This window comes from Myotis lucifugus, unplaced genomic scaffold (genome assembly GCF_000147115.1).
Source record: "Myotis lucifugus unplaced genomic scaffold, Myoluc2.0 scaffold_0, whole genome shotgun sequence".
NCBI lineage: Eukaryota > Metazoa > Chordata > Mammalia > Chiroptera > Vespertilionidae > Myotis > Myotis lucifugus.
In genome coordinates, this window is record NW_005871048.1 from 61,156,730 (window position 1) to 61,170,326 (window position 13,597).

At 45.3% G+C, this 13,597-nt stretch overlaps 1 protein-coding gene across 3 annotated transcripts in view; it reads left to right on the forward strand.

The window, feature by feature from the left end:
- The window catches only part of MYO10 (myosin X), a 197,712-nt gene that overhangs the window by 21,562 nt on the left and 162,553 nt on the right, over positions 1-13,597 (forward strand). The window contains exon 1 of one of the 3 annotated variants that reach the window (XM_023752212.1): positions 12,560-12,863. The exons of the other annotated variants lie outside the window; for them this stretch is intronic. The gene's annotated coding sequence lies outside the window, so the exon portion shown is untranslated. Of the gene's footprint in view, positions 1-12,559; positions 12,864-13,597 lie in introns of those variants that run through there. 3 annotated transcript variants of the gene reach the window in all.

A 13,597-nucleotide genomic window follows, 5' to 3' on the forward strand; every position in this document is an offset into this window, starting at 1 on the left:
GCATATCACTCTTCTGTTTCCTCTGTTGGCTCATTCTCCATCTCTCACTTGAGAGACAGTGTAATAATTATGTGCCCTGGAATAACTTCTGTTTTGAATCCTGGCTCTACCATTTAATAAAGTTACAAAGAGGCAAGCAAAGAAGAGAAAAGGAGGAAGTAGATTTTTCAAGGGGTTTTTAGAAATCATGATGATCTGGCTCCTTGAATATACATAGTTTCCTCCTTTCCACATCAGCCTAGGGATTCAGAGAAGGGGTAGATCAGACATTGATGGCACCTCTTGGATGTAATGGGTGGGATTGTTTAGAAGGTCAGTTTTCTACCTAGTGATGGCAGAAACTTTCAAGATGGGGGTGGAGGAGAAGGTTTGGAGAGATGGTAGGGTGGTTTCGGCCATGCTGGCTTCTGGCATCTGGTCCTTGGTAGTTAATGATTTATAACGGCCTTAAGATTGCATCCTCTCCTGGCCCCCACTGCTCTCAGTCTTTAGCTTGAGTTCACTCCCCTTGAGAGTTTGGGTAAATTCAGTTCAGAGCTGTAACTGTCCTAGAAAATCAATTCACTAAAGGCTGATCTCTCCATTCAGAAGTGTGTAGTTTGAATGTACAGTGATGAGAAACTGCTATTTTATTTTCATTAAAAAGCTTGATTGAAAACTGAAAAAACTGAATAAATGAAACTGTTTCTGGGTGGGGCTCAGTGGGCCTGAAACAGCCCCTGGTCTAAAGAAACAGTGGCTCTCAGTGGGGTCATTTTGCCACCCCCCTGGAGGTTACTTGGCAATATTTGCAGATAGTTTTGCTTGTCGAGTTAGGGGCAGGGTTATCAGGTGAACAGAAGCCAGGGAGGCTGCTAACCTTCCTGTAGGTCACAGGACAGCCTCCCACAATGAAGAATCAATTGACCCCAAATGTCAGCGGCACTGGTGTTGGGAAACCTGCTTTAGGCCTTTCCTTCAGTCCTAGGCGAACCTGCGAACCTCATTCCAGTCTACAGAGATGTGGCTGTGGGGTCGTGGGGGATAACCAGTGTGGACCCTACCCCTGGTGACCATGGGGGATGCCCTGATAGAGGCCTGGGAGCAGCTGTTCCTTCAGGGGCTGGGTGCCTTCAGGGGGTGGGTGCCTTCAGGGGGTGGGTGCCTTCAGGGAATGGGTGCCTTCAGGGAGTGGGTGCCTTCAGGGGGTGGGTGCCTTCAGGGGCTGGGTGCCTTCAGGGGGTGGGTGCCTTCAGGGGGACTGGGTGCCTTTAGGGGCTGGGTGCCTTTAGGGGGTGGGTGCCTTCAGGGAATGGGTGCCTTCAGGGAATGGGTGCCTTCAGCAGGTGGGTGCCTTCAGGACCTGTAAACGGATATGCGTGTGAGAGACTGTTAGCATTTTTGTGAAAATGCCAAGTATAAGAAGCTCTGTTGCCCCTGACAGGGACTGCAGTTGAGGATGTGTCCATCCTAATCGGTGGGGGCTTTTCTTCCCTCTTTTTGTTGGTTTCTGATTTGCCATGGAAGATAGGGAACAGGAAATTGGACTCAACAATTGCTGGATTGTTCTCCCTCCTCAGATGTCACTTTGTTAGGAAGCGTCTCTTAAGTCCCCACAGCACTCATCCTGGACCCATACATTGTCCCGTGCGGGTCAATGCACAGGATGGTGATGTGTGAAGGCTCCCGGCCACTTAGTATCTTGGAGATCAGGGGTTACATTTCTTAGTTCTTCCCCTAGCCGCGGAGTTTATTCTTTAAAGCAAACAAAAGACCAGTTGGTGTCCTTGGGTTCCTGAGAACCATAAACTGTCTTTGAAAGTAAAGTGGGTTACGTCTAAGGTAATGCTGCCTTTGGCTTTGGCAGCCCCTAGAGCGGAACTTTCTCCCTTTCGGGCACTTGTCAATCAGTGGATCTGCAAGGGGCGCTTTGCCCTGGCAGGCTGAGGGCTGCTCCTGCCACCAGGGGAAGGCTGCGTGTCAGGGAGGTGGCTCTGGCAGGGGACTCTAGCTGCAAGGGCAGGAACAGTTTGAAGAGGAGGGTTTCAAGGTCATTGAGGGCGATGACTACTCTCAGCAGACAACAACATAAGCTTTGCAGAATGAGACCAGACAAATGGCTGAGGTTGAGTATACTGATTTCATTCTTGGAAGTGTTTCCTGAGAGTTGGGAAGCCAAGTATGTGTTGGTTTGTTTAGAGACGGTCAGACCCATCTCTAGAAAAGGGCTTAGACCGCTGTCTACAGCAAGCATGATTCTTTGCCTCGTTATGCGGGTCAACTATGCAAGACTCGCGTTATTATAGACTTTGGCTCTCCTCCGGAGTTTGTGTTTTAAGCGATTTAACCTGATAGCCAACCCAGCGTCCTCTCTTTTACAAATACTTAGCTCAAGAAACACAGATCCTTACTCTCATTTAAACACACAATTGCCCTTTGTCTTTTTATGTGCACTTCCGGTGCTATTTATCTCTGCATTTTGTTATGGCTGTTTTCTGTATTTACTGGTTTTGTCTGATTAGATTAAGCTCCGAGATCGTACTGTCTTACTCATTTTCAGGCTGTGGAGCAGTTCTCCCTGGGCCAGGCATCAACATCCTTTTACTCCTGCATTTCCTTAAGTTAACCCCTTCACTGCTCTGCTGATCAGAGCTTATTCGCAATTTATAAGATAGGAAACTGTCTCAGGAAAGCCAAGTGATGGGAGAGGCAGAATTATGAGGAATTCGGAGGATGGACTTCCCTGGATATAACTAATTTGATGGTATATAAATTTCACATTAATAAAGCTGTTCTTTTAATAAAAGAAAGGAAAAAAAACCCCAGTGCCACTACCTGTTAGCTCTGGGATTCGGGGCAGGTTCTTTAACTGCTCTGTGCCTCATTTCTCACATCTGTTTAAAGGGGCAATATTAGTTGTTCCTGTTCATTGCTGGTGTTAGAATTAAACAAGTTAGCTCATGTGAAGTGTTTAGAACAGCGGCTGGCAGACATGTCTACTGTGACTGTTATTCTCCAAGGGTATGTCTGGGCTGCTGAGTTCTGAAGCCCAAGTCCTCATCTTTGAATTCTGTGTCTTTCTTGGCCCAGAGACGGGCAAGAGGGGCTAAGTCAATATTTGTAGAATGAATGAATGCATTTGGAATTTTGGGTGGTGGTGCTTCTCTAGGTAAAAGGAGTTTGCTAAACGTTGAGACCCTACCTTGGGATTCCTGGAAGAAATAGAACACCAGGTCAGAGCTCTGGAAAGTCCTCTTGTATACCTCAGCCTGGGTTGAAAAAACAAACACTTCTCAAATCAGTCATTTTAAAGGAACGCCCACCCATGTGGAAACTATGGCCTCATGTTGGTCTGGCTCTAGAGGCTGCCAGGGAGCCAGGCACTTGGGCTGGGGTGGTGGTGGAATTCCTGTGCCCTCTCTGCCATCTAGAAAACCTGTCTGGCCAGCACTGGAGGTAGCACGGTGGGGCTGGGCAGTGAGCGGATCGGTGCCTGGGTGCCAGGGTCAGCAGGCACTGACTTCTCATTGTAAGGACTCTAGCAGAGGGCGGGTGCTGGTAGGTAATCCAGGATCTGATGTGTCTTAGGGGGTAGCTATCACTTGTATTATTGGATTCCACAAGTGTGAACCCCAGAAACTGTAATGCCAGTCTTCTCACCTGTTTCAATGCTGTAGAGAGAAGCTTAAGCAAGTGAGTTGGACACAAAAGGTCAAGGTCATTATTAATAGGAGAGGGCCGGTAAAAGAAGATGCACTCTCCTGGCAAAGTGTCCAGATGGGTGGAGTTCATGCTGAAGTCCACCGTGTTCTTGGGTCTTTGTTATGAGTCTGTCCTTCTGTCTTTCCTTGCAGAGGTGGTCCTGCCCCCTCCCCCTGCCCCATCTAGCAGGGAGGGCTGGCATTGCAGGAGTTATTTTGTACTGATTTCTCCATCCGGGTACAAAGGTGCAGGAGCAGAGGTGACTGTGTTGGGGAAGCAGGCCAGGGCCTCCCAGGGGGTGATATTGATGCCCAGGCTAAAAGGGTGCAATGGTATCGCTGGCAGAGTAGTGGGGAGAGGCTCCGCATGGCTGAGACTTGAGAAAAAGTCCAGATGAGGCTGGAGGTGGGGAGGCAGGGTGCCCACGGTCCATAGGCCACAGGAGGGATTTTGTCCACGTGTAAGGGCTTTAAATAAGAAGGGATATGGTCTGCAAGGATCACACTGGCTTCCTGGTGTCGCATAATTTAAAGAGGGACAGGGTTGGGTGTGGGACCAGGGTGGGGGCATCAGACATGGGAAGGTGTTGAGAACAGGTGTTCTAACTGGGTCTTTGTCCCTGGATGGCGCAGCCCAAGTTTTGAAAAGCCAGTTTGCCTCTCTGAGCTGTTTACCTCCCTGCTGAGTATGGGGGGGGGGGGGGGCGGATTTACAAGTTTTTCTACAGTCAGTCTTTCTTCTGATCCCTACTCCAGGCTACAGGGTAGTTACCACTGCTGCTCAAATACCTTCACCTTCTAACCTAGAGCTCACGGAGACCCCAGTTCAAAAACATTTGCCTTAGGCTCTTTCCTCGTCCTCTGTTATCACATTAAAAATATCTGGTCATGGTTGGGAGGAGGAGAGGGCAGTTTTGGGGTGAAAGCACATGCTTTCTGCTGCTTGATGTATATATAATTAATTGTCTAGTTTTATTTGTCTTAACTCTAAATCACCAATAACTCAGTTAATGAGCTGACATATGCAATTAAGAGTTCAAGAATTTCTGAAACACTGCTTTTGAAATTGCTGCTAGTTTTATATTACAATAAACAGATATGTTTTTCTTCCTCCCTTGGGTAAAAAATGTCATGGGTATTTATGTGCCAAATTCCCCAATGCTGTTTAATCATCTTATATAGTGGGCATGTAGAATTTATATTCCTAGAGCAATTCTAATTTATCACATGCTTTTATTATTTCAGAGCTAGAGAAAGAGAATGTTCTTTATTTCCCCAAGTGAATTTGAGTAGGTTAGGGTGGGGCAGGTGAGGTGATGAATAATTCATACATAGCTTTGCTGGTTGTCCCTGGGGAAATTTGTTCCTTAAAATGAGAAAAAGCAAACTAAAAAGGAGGACCCCCCCCCATCTTAGCTCACATATAATGATGTCTCTAGATTCTAGTGTCTAGAACTTCGTGATCCAATTCAGTGGGCAGTTGAAATACGGCTGTTCTGAAGTGAGATGTGCAGGGTCTAAAATACCCCCAGATGTTGAGAATTACCATGGAAAACATATGCGAAATTCTCATTCATACATTTTTATATTGATCACATGAGGAAGTGATAATATTTCGCACCTCTAGGGTTAAATAACAGATAGTACAGTGGGGCCTTGACTTACGAGTTTAATTCGTTTGGAGACCGAGCTCGTTAAGGAGCTCGTTAACTCAAATTACTCTGTCAACTCAATGCAAAAAATCAGCTGGTATCTCAAAAAACTCGTTAGTCGGGACACTCGTAAGTCAAGGCCCCACTGTATTCAAATGAAGCTTACCTGTTTCTTTTTACTCTTTGATAAAATGTGGTGGCTAGAAAGTTTAAAATGTGACATGTGGCTTGCCTGAATTCTGCTGTGAGCATTGGTCTCAAAATGCACTGAGCCAGGAGGCAAGAAGGGCTCAGAGGGAGCTGGGAACCGAGCAGGGAGCTCCTGAGGGTTTTATCTCTGGAGTCTGTGAGCTGCTGGCGATAAGTCCTGCTGCTCGTCCCCCAAGGAGAACGCACTGCTTCCTCCATTGCTCTGCTGCGCTGGGCCGCCCCTGCCTGCCAGCAGAGTTCCTTAGGAGAAGGCTGCTTATCTGCCAGTCCTGATTGATGACAGCAGGAGGGCACACATACTTGTAGGTCAGCTCTTTCTTAGAACAAAAAGAGTTCAAGGAGTTCTTGAGATTAGGAGGGTCTGGAGAGTTTTAGTGACAGTCATCAAGTGCTTGATAGCATTTGGTGGGTTGCCCAGGATCTTTCTGAATTCTGGGTTAGCCACCGAGAACATTTGGTCCTTGCTATGATCCCCTTGCATTTAAACAAACCTCTTTGGGGTGGGGGGAGAGAGGGCTTTTGCTTTTTTCTGTCAAGTGAGAGGTTTGGACCCTTTTGGTTCTGTCCTTCTAGGTCAGTGGTTCTCAACCTTCCCTTTAATACAGTTTCTCATGTTGTGGTGACCCCAATTTCATTGTTACAAATTGAACATAATTAAAGCGTAGTGATTAATCACAAAAACAATATGTAATTATGTATGTGTTTTCTGATGGTCTTAGGCGATCCCGGTGAAAGGGTCGTTCGACCCCCAAAGGGGTCGCGACCCATAGGTTGAGAATCGCTGTTCTAGGTGATGCCAGATCTCCTGGCCCAAGCAGGATGTCCCCAGGGAGACCTGGCACTGTAGTCTGTAAATGGAGGCCGTGGAGATGAAGGGTTGTTTCTCAGGACTTCCGGTGTCTGTTGACAAACCTCAATGGCATTTGTTGGGAGAACAAAGGAGTTTGGATTGTAAGGACATGGGGCCTTCCGATTTGTTTGGTGTTAGCAGGAGAGAGCAGCGCACGGACTTGCTGTAAGCCTGTAAAGATCTCTTGCCATTTGAAAAGCCGAGGTGTAGGCTTACACACAGATAGATGTGCTAGTACACGGGTTTATCTGCGGATGCTGAATTCACACACTGGAGGGCCCTTTGCACATGTCTTAGAATGGGATATTGTGGTATTCCATTGCCATTTCTTCAGGGGTACTGCAGAGTCCCTAAAGAATGCTAATTAAGGACATTTTCTTTAAAAGGGTACATTTTTAGGCTTTGATATTGGTGCAGTTTTGTGGGAACTTCGAAAATAATTTTTAAATGGCATGTTTCACAATGACTTATTTCAAAACAAATAGGTGGATTGCAGTGAGCATTGATTTTTGGAGTGAATAAGTGTAGAGGTGTACTAGTATGTCAGCATTGTTTAGTACATTACCAGGAGCAAGGCATTCTGTTTGGTGACAGAATATATGTGTTGCTAATTAACTTTTCTCCAGCCTCCTCTTCCTTCCTGGTTTTGCTGGGACCTAATGCTTTCCCCTCCAGGGCAGCTGCTTAGATTCATGGTTTTAAACCCAGTGCTCTTTGTTTAAGCTGGTGTTTGCTTTGTGCGGGAGCCCTTACTTCCTGGGAGTTGACCAGGGTTGAAAGTCCCTGAATTGGTGAATGTGCAGATGGGGGCAGGGGAAGGAGCCCTCAGCCTTCACCCTCACCGGGTCCAGAATTTCAGTGGAGCCACGGATGACCCAGGGCCTGCCCTCCCAGGAGTGCACATCTGGGCTGGGCCCCTGGACTCTGTCGAGGTTAAAAGGCTTCGGTGCTTTTGATTCTGCTGTGAAGTCAAGGATGAGGGGTCTCCCTTCTGGGTGTTTCTATCCCTGGATAGTTTCCTGGACATGTGCTTGGCTTGGCATCTGAGTTATGACTTCCTCTGCCTGTAGTTCCTTTCCTTCCGTGAGCCAGGAGGAAGTGGGAGGAACTTTCCTTTAGCTTCAGATCTCAGAGCTTGGTGTTACCTGCCCCGAGGGCCCCCCCCCCCTCCCCATTTAGTTGGCAGGCCACAGATTCAGCCCACGGGTTCAGCTTGTTCTCCTGGTCCACCCCAGTGGGATCTTAACTACAGTCTCCAGTCCCTGCTTCTGCCCACCATTTAGTCTGCTCCAGGAGATCTTGAGAATTTCCAAGTTTTGCGTGACCGAGGGTCTTTTGAACTGAGATGGAATTCAAAGTTGATACTTCAAAAACGGCGTGGCTGCTGTGTTTTGCTTCTTGTGTTTGTAAAAACATAGTTAGGAAAAAAAATCGATTGCAATGCAAGACAGTGGAATTTGCCCCACAGTCTGTTGGTCAGGGGGAGGCAGTCAGTCCTCAGTGGTTTCTAGCGCTTGGTGGGGTTGAGTCTGAGACTTGTTTCTTTCTTGGACTGGACAAAGGTGAATGCCTCCGTTGTTCAGTTGCGTGCAGCTGTTAATAGTTCACAGATGGTGATTAAGTCCAGCAGGTGAGCCACGTTACAGAGTATCTTAGCCTGCCTAAGCGGTGCCTGGCTAATTTGCATCATTGGGCCTTTCCTCTTGAGGCTTCCACCTGCCCGTGGGGTTTGTCCTGTTCATTCATCTCTCAGAACCCAGGTCTTGTGAGGCCTGCTTCCTTCCTTCATCAGCACCCCCAGGTACGGGCACTCTGTGTACGTACCCCCAAAGTAGCCCTGTGGCATCAAGTGTAAATGACCTAGCGGCATCCCTGTTAGATGGCACGCTCTGCTGGGTGTTCATCTCTGGGCTGTGTCTCTGGCGCAGCGTCTTCCTGGCTCAGTTGGTCAGTGGCCACTTCTGCTGTCCTTGGGGAATGTGTGCTTTTCCACTCATCCTCAGCTCAGAGTTACCTGGGAGGTAGGTGGTGTTTATTTCTCCTCTAAGATGAGGACACTGAGGCCCCTGGTGGTTAATTTGGCCCAGCCCACATTCAGATGCAGGAAAGCCAGGAATCCCATTCAGGCGTTTTGACGCCTGCGTTGAGCCATCATTGGAAACCACCCTACTGTAGTCTAACCTTGAGGAAAAACCCCAGATGAGCACCAACTGTGGGGCATTCTACACATTACCTGACCTGTGCTCCTCAAAACAGTGAAGGCCTTTAATCAAGGAGAGTCAGATAGGGTCTGCTTGTTTTTCTGTGTAGTTGTCTGTCTCTTCCATTTCTCTTTTTTTCATTTGAGATAAAAAAAATTCACCCTTTTAAAAAGGTATACAATTGAGTGGTTTTCGGTATATTCATTAAATACTAGTATTTGTATATATTGGCATACTAATACTGATGTATACTAATAGTTATGCAACCATCACCACTATCTAATTTCCAGAATATTTTCATCACCCCATAAAGAAACACCATACCTATTCCCAGTCACTACTACACCCAGCCCTAGGAGACCAGCAACTGCTGTCTGATTTTCATATCAACGGAATCATATACTATGTGGTCCTTTGTGCCTGACTTCTTCCACTTAGCATAATGTTTTCAAGGCTCATCCATGGCATTGCATGGATGAGTTCTCCATCCTTTTCATTACCAAATAATATTCCACTATAGACTATGCCACATTTGAAAAATCTGTAGTGAATAATGCTGCTATAAGCATTTGTGTACTGGTTTTGATGTGTGGACATACAGTTTCCTTTCTCTTGGGATATGCCTAGGAGTGGAATGCCTGGGTCATACGGTAGCTCTGTGTTTAAGATTTTGAGGGACTGCCAGACTGCACCGTTTTTACATTCTCACCAGCAGATATGAGGTCTGTTTTTCCACATTCTCATCAGCACACCTCTGTTCTTTTTGATTGGGTGGGATTATCTTTTAAGCACCTTTAAGTCCAGCAAGTACGATTTTATGAAAAACATTAACTATTTTTGAAATTTAATAAAATTCTGCAAAGGTATTAATTAGTATGGACACGACAGCAGGGAGAAATAGCTGTGTTAAGTTTATTTACTTCCCACTGTGTACTTGGGTCGTTTGTTTTTATGAAGTATTGGTGAACTCCTGTTCTGAGTAAGTTTGTGTATTTTTTTTTTGCTAAAAACAGATGGTAGTCAGAACACAGCCAGGGTTTCATCAAGATAATTTTATCAGTTTTTGTTTATTTGTGAAGTTTTTTTTTTTTATGTATTCACATCAAGAATAGGAAAGGACAGGAAGCTCTAGGAAAGGGGAGGTAAAGGCCGTCTGGTATTGCATGCCATGAAGTGTGCAAACATCTTGAGATGGTTTTTTATTGCTCCTTCTGTTCCCCATCTCCTACTGTTTCCACTAAAAGGGAGAATGGAATGCAGCTCTCAACCAGCTATTTTATGTCTCCTGGAGAGGATTTCCTACTAGTTTTTGATAGTCCTCAGACTCCGAATTGTTTTATTCATTTTATTAACTTTGTACATCTTTCCCCCACTTACCTGCTTTTCTTTCTCATCTTGTTCTACTGCTCCTTATGTTACATAATTTTTCCCTTTGAAAGAGATTAGATGGGCCCTGGCCAGTGTGGCTCAGTTGGTTGGAGCATTGTATTGTACACCAAAAGGTTGTGGGTTTGATTCCCAGTCAGGGCACATACCTAGGTTGTGGGTTTGGTCCCCTGTTGAGGCATGTATAGGAAGCAACCTATCAATGTTTCTCTCTCTCTCTCTCTCTCTCTCTCTCTCTCAAATCAATAAACACATCCTCAGATGAGGATTTTTAAAAATTCTTCTCATAAAAAAAAAACTAGATAGGGAAGCTTAGAATAGGCATAGTTTACTTCTAATATATTGTAAGCTCTTTAGAGCAGGAACCATTTTATACTGTTTTGTAGTGCTGATACGAAATAGGAAGCTTAAAAGATATTTGTGGAAAGCATGGTTTTGTGGAAAGGTGGCCTGGTGGATGATGGATGGATGGACGGATGGACAGACTTATGGGTAAATGACTTAGACATACTTGAATGAATTTTAGGGGTATTGACTGATTCATTAGGTCCATTTTCTATTTTTTTTTTAAAACATCTTGTTGGCTATGTGACGATTGGTTGGCTAATAGATGGATTAGATTTTTGTTCCTTGGATTGTCGTATTCCTACAGTGTTGAGATTATTTCAGCAACTTGGAGATGTCTCATTTCTTTCAGTGTTGAATTGTTTCTTGTATTTCTAGTCGCTATTAACTGAAAAAGCTGTTTCAAGGAATTGCAAGGAAGTAGAGAAAATCAGAATATGAAATCAGGACTGAATCAATTGGCAAGTTGAACCCCTATAATCATGGGAATAAACTCTTTACAGGGGCATAAGTTCATCCTGTAGGCATCTTGCCATTTAGTCTAGTTTGTTGTTTGGGTTGGAAGTGGGGGATGCCAGTGAGTCTTTATTAGATATGAAAGTTAGTTTATTATTGCTGATACTTTTTCCATTTTCTTTCCTCTGTTTCCTCCCTTTCCACCATCTACTCTGTACAGTGTTTGTTGTACCCTCTGCATGGAAGCTGCCCTTCTCAGTAGCTGAAAGTGATGACAGAGTTTGACCTTATGGGCAGGTCAACGGGAAAGAATGTTGGTGCCATGCGATCCTCTCGCTGGGTGCTCTGGAGACCGGACTGTCCAAGACATGGTTGGGTTGTCTGTGAACTTGATAGCAAAGAATGCAGACAGGCCTCAGTTCGCAGCCATAGTGTGCTGTAGGTGTGCTTGTGAGTTAGTTGTTTGGGGCACTAATCTTCCTGTGGAAATAGGGCTGTAAATGATCCCAGGCCCATAGGCAATCCCAAGAAATGATGTTGGGATTTGATGATGATGATGATGATGATGATGACATAGCCAAAATCTACAAATATATTGTAACTACAAACAGTTGAATGCATTTCTTACTTAAAAGCAACACCATTCAAAACTTCTATAGGCCAGCCTTGGGAATAACCAGCACTTCCGCTATAATCTTTGGGGAGGGGTGCAGATTATGCCATTGAGTCCTGAAGTGGAGTGTCAACCACACATTCTCCTCTGGAATTGAATGGTGGCATCATGTCCGGTGGCGGCAGGACTGTCGTTCTCGGGGTTGCCTGTACCGGAAACAAACGCCATCGCGGTCTCACAACCAACAGTCAAGTGGCACAGACCTGGGATCCTCGCACCACATTTCTAACTTTTGGGGCTGTATGCTCACAGTTTCGCTTTGAGCCCCCCTTTACTCCTTTTTCCTCCTCAGCGGTTGGTGCTGGCCTTTGAGGACAGAGCCTGCGCTTGCCCGTGTTCCATTCAGAGCCTAAGAGCCCTGGGCTGACGTGAAGCTTTCCTCCGTGGAATCTGATACAGCTCAGAACTGATTGCCAGGCTCAGGTCTAAAACCCTGCACTCACGCATGAGTCATGAGTTCACTCGGCGCTGTGGGTCCTCACTCTGCACGCTGAGCCGCAGAGGCTAAGGACCACCCACGGCTGCAGGGGATGCTTGGAGAGCCTGGCGCCCGCCCTCTTCACTTTACTTCCAGGGCCCTCGAGATTGTCCAGGGGGAAGGATCTTAGGTTCCACCTTCCCCTTTAATTTTAAATCTCCCGTGTCTATCCCCAGCCAGCAGTACTTCTTGTCCCCGCTGCTTGTGTTCACGCTGCATTTTTCATACTTATCTTGTGGTGTGATTATGTTGTGTCTTTATTCTCTCGGTTTCCAAGCTTTCTGACAAGTTTGGTGTTGGGGTTTGCAAGCACTTGGGGTTGAAATAGCTCCGGAGGTGAAAAAGCACAGTGAGCAGTTCCAATGACCTGCATGAGAACATTAAAAGTCCATTCTAATTAGCATTAAAGAGCATCAGAAGAAACAAAAACAGAAACAGCCCAGTGGACAGAGCGGAGGAAGAGAAGAGTCCCTCTGGCACCATCGTCTAACCGGTGGCCTCAGAGACTTTCCCCTTATGTTTGTCAGACAGTTTTGAATCCCATCGCAGAGGTCGCTCCCTGACCCTGCTGTGTGCCCTCAGTTTCATGTCCCTGGAAATTAGATCTGTCCCAGGTATACTGTGTCTGGGCTGATCCTACGTTGGGAGGTTGTGGAAATTCCTAGAATTTACAAGGGAGTCTGCTTTCAATTAATGATGTCTTGGACAGTGAGTGGTTTTGAAAACTCCCTCAGAACTTTGTATTACTCTACATCCACAATTGTCAGCTGGGACAGCCCCCTCGCCCACAGCATAACTTCTTCATCCAAAATGTCAATAATGCCGAGGTTGAGAAACCAGCTTTAGAACGTTGAATGTTATAAAAGCCGTGTGTCCTTTGAAGTGGGCTTTAGTAATAAGGATTAGGAAAAAACATCTGTGAAGTTGAAAAGGTATTCCTACTTCCAACCGAAAAAAGACAATAAAACAGGAGATATCTCACTTACACGTGGAAGCGAAATAAAAGAAACCAAACTTAGAGATATAGAGGACAGATTGGTGGTTGCCAGAAGTGGGGGTGGGAGAATTGGATGAAGGGGGTCCAAAGGGACAAACTTCCAGTTATAAAATAAGTGCTGGGGATATAGTGTACAGCATGATGACCACAGTTAGTAATACTGTATTGTATATTTGAGAATTGCTAAGAGAGTAGATCTTAAAAGCTCTCATCACAAGAAAGTAAATTTGTAGCTATGTGTTGTGATGGGTGTTAACTAGACATATGGTGGTGATCATTTCATAATATACACAAATATTGATTCATTATCTTGGATGCCTGAGACTAGTATAATGTTGTATGTTAATTATATCTCAATTAAAAATAAACAGGAGAAAAGTGCTATTTAAATCCTTAGTATAATATATGATCCACATCTGGTTTCTGGAATTTAACACCATTCACAACCAAGATCCCCTTGCCCTCCCCAGCCTTCCACAGGAGACTTCTAGGCCAAGTTGGGTTGCTTCTTTACTAAGTCACTACAGGCAAAAAAGTAAGAAGTTTCTCTCAGCTGCTCAATTTACTGCAGATTTAAATAGTCTTTAATTTATCCTTTACAAAATTATTTGACCTTTTTGCCTTAAAAAAAAAAAAGGTAGATCACATTTCAGAACCAAATTGTGACTT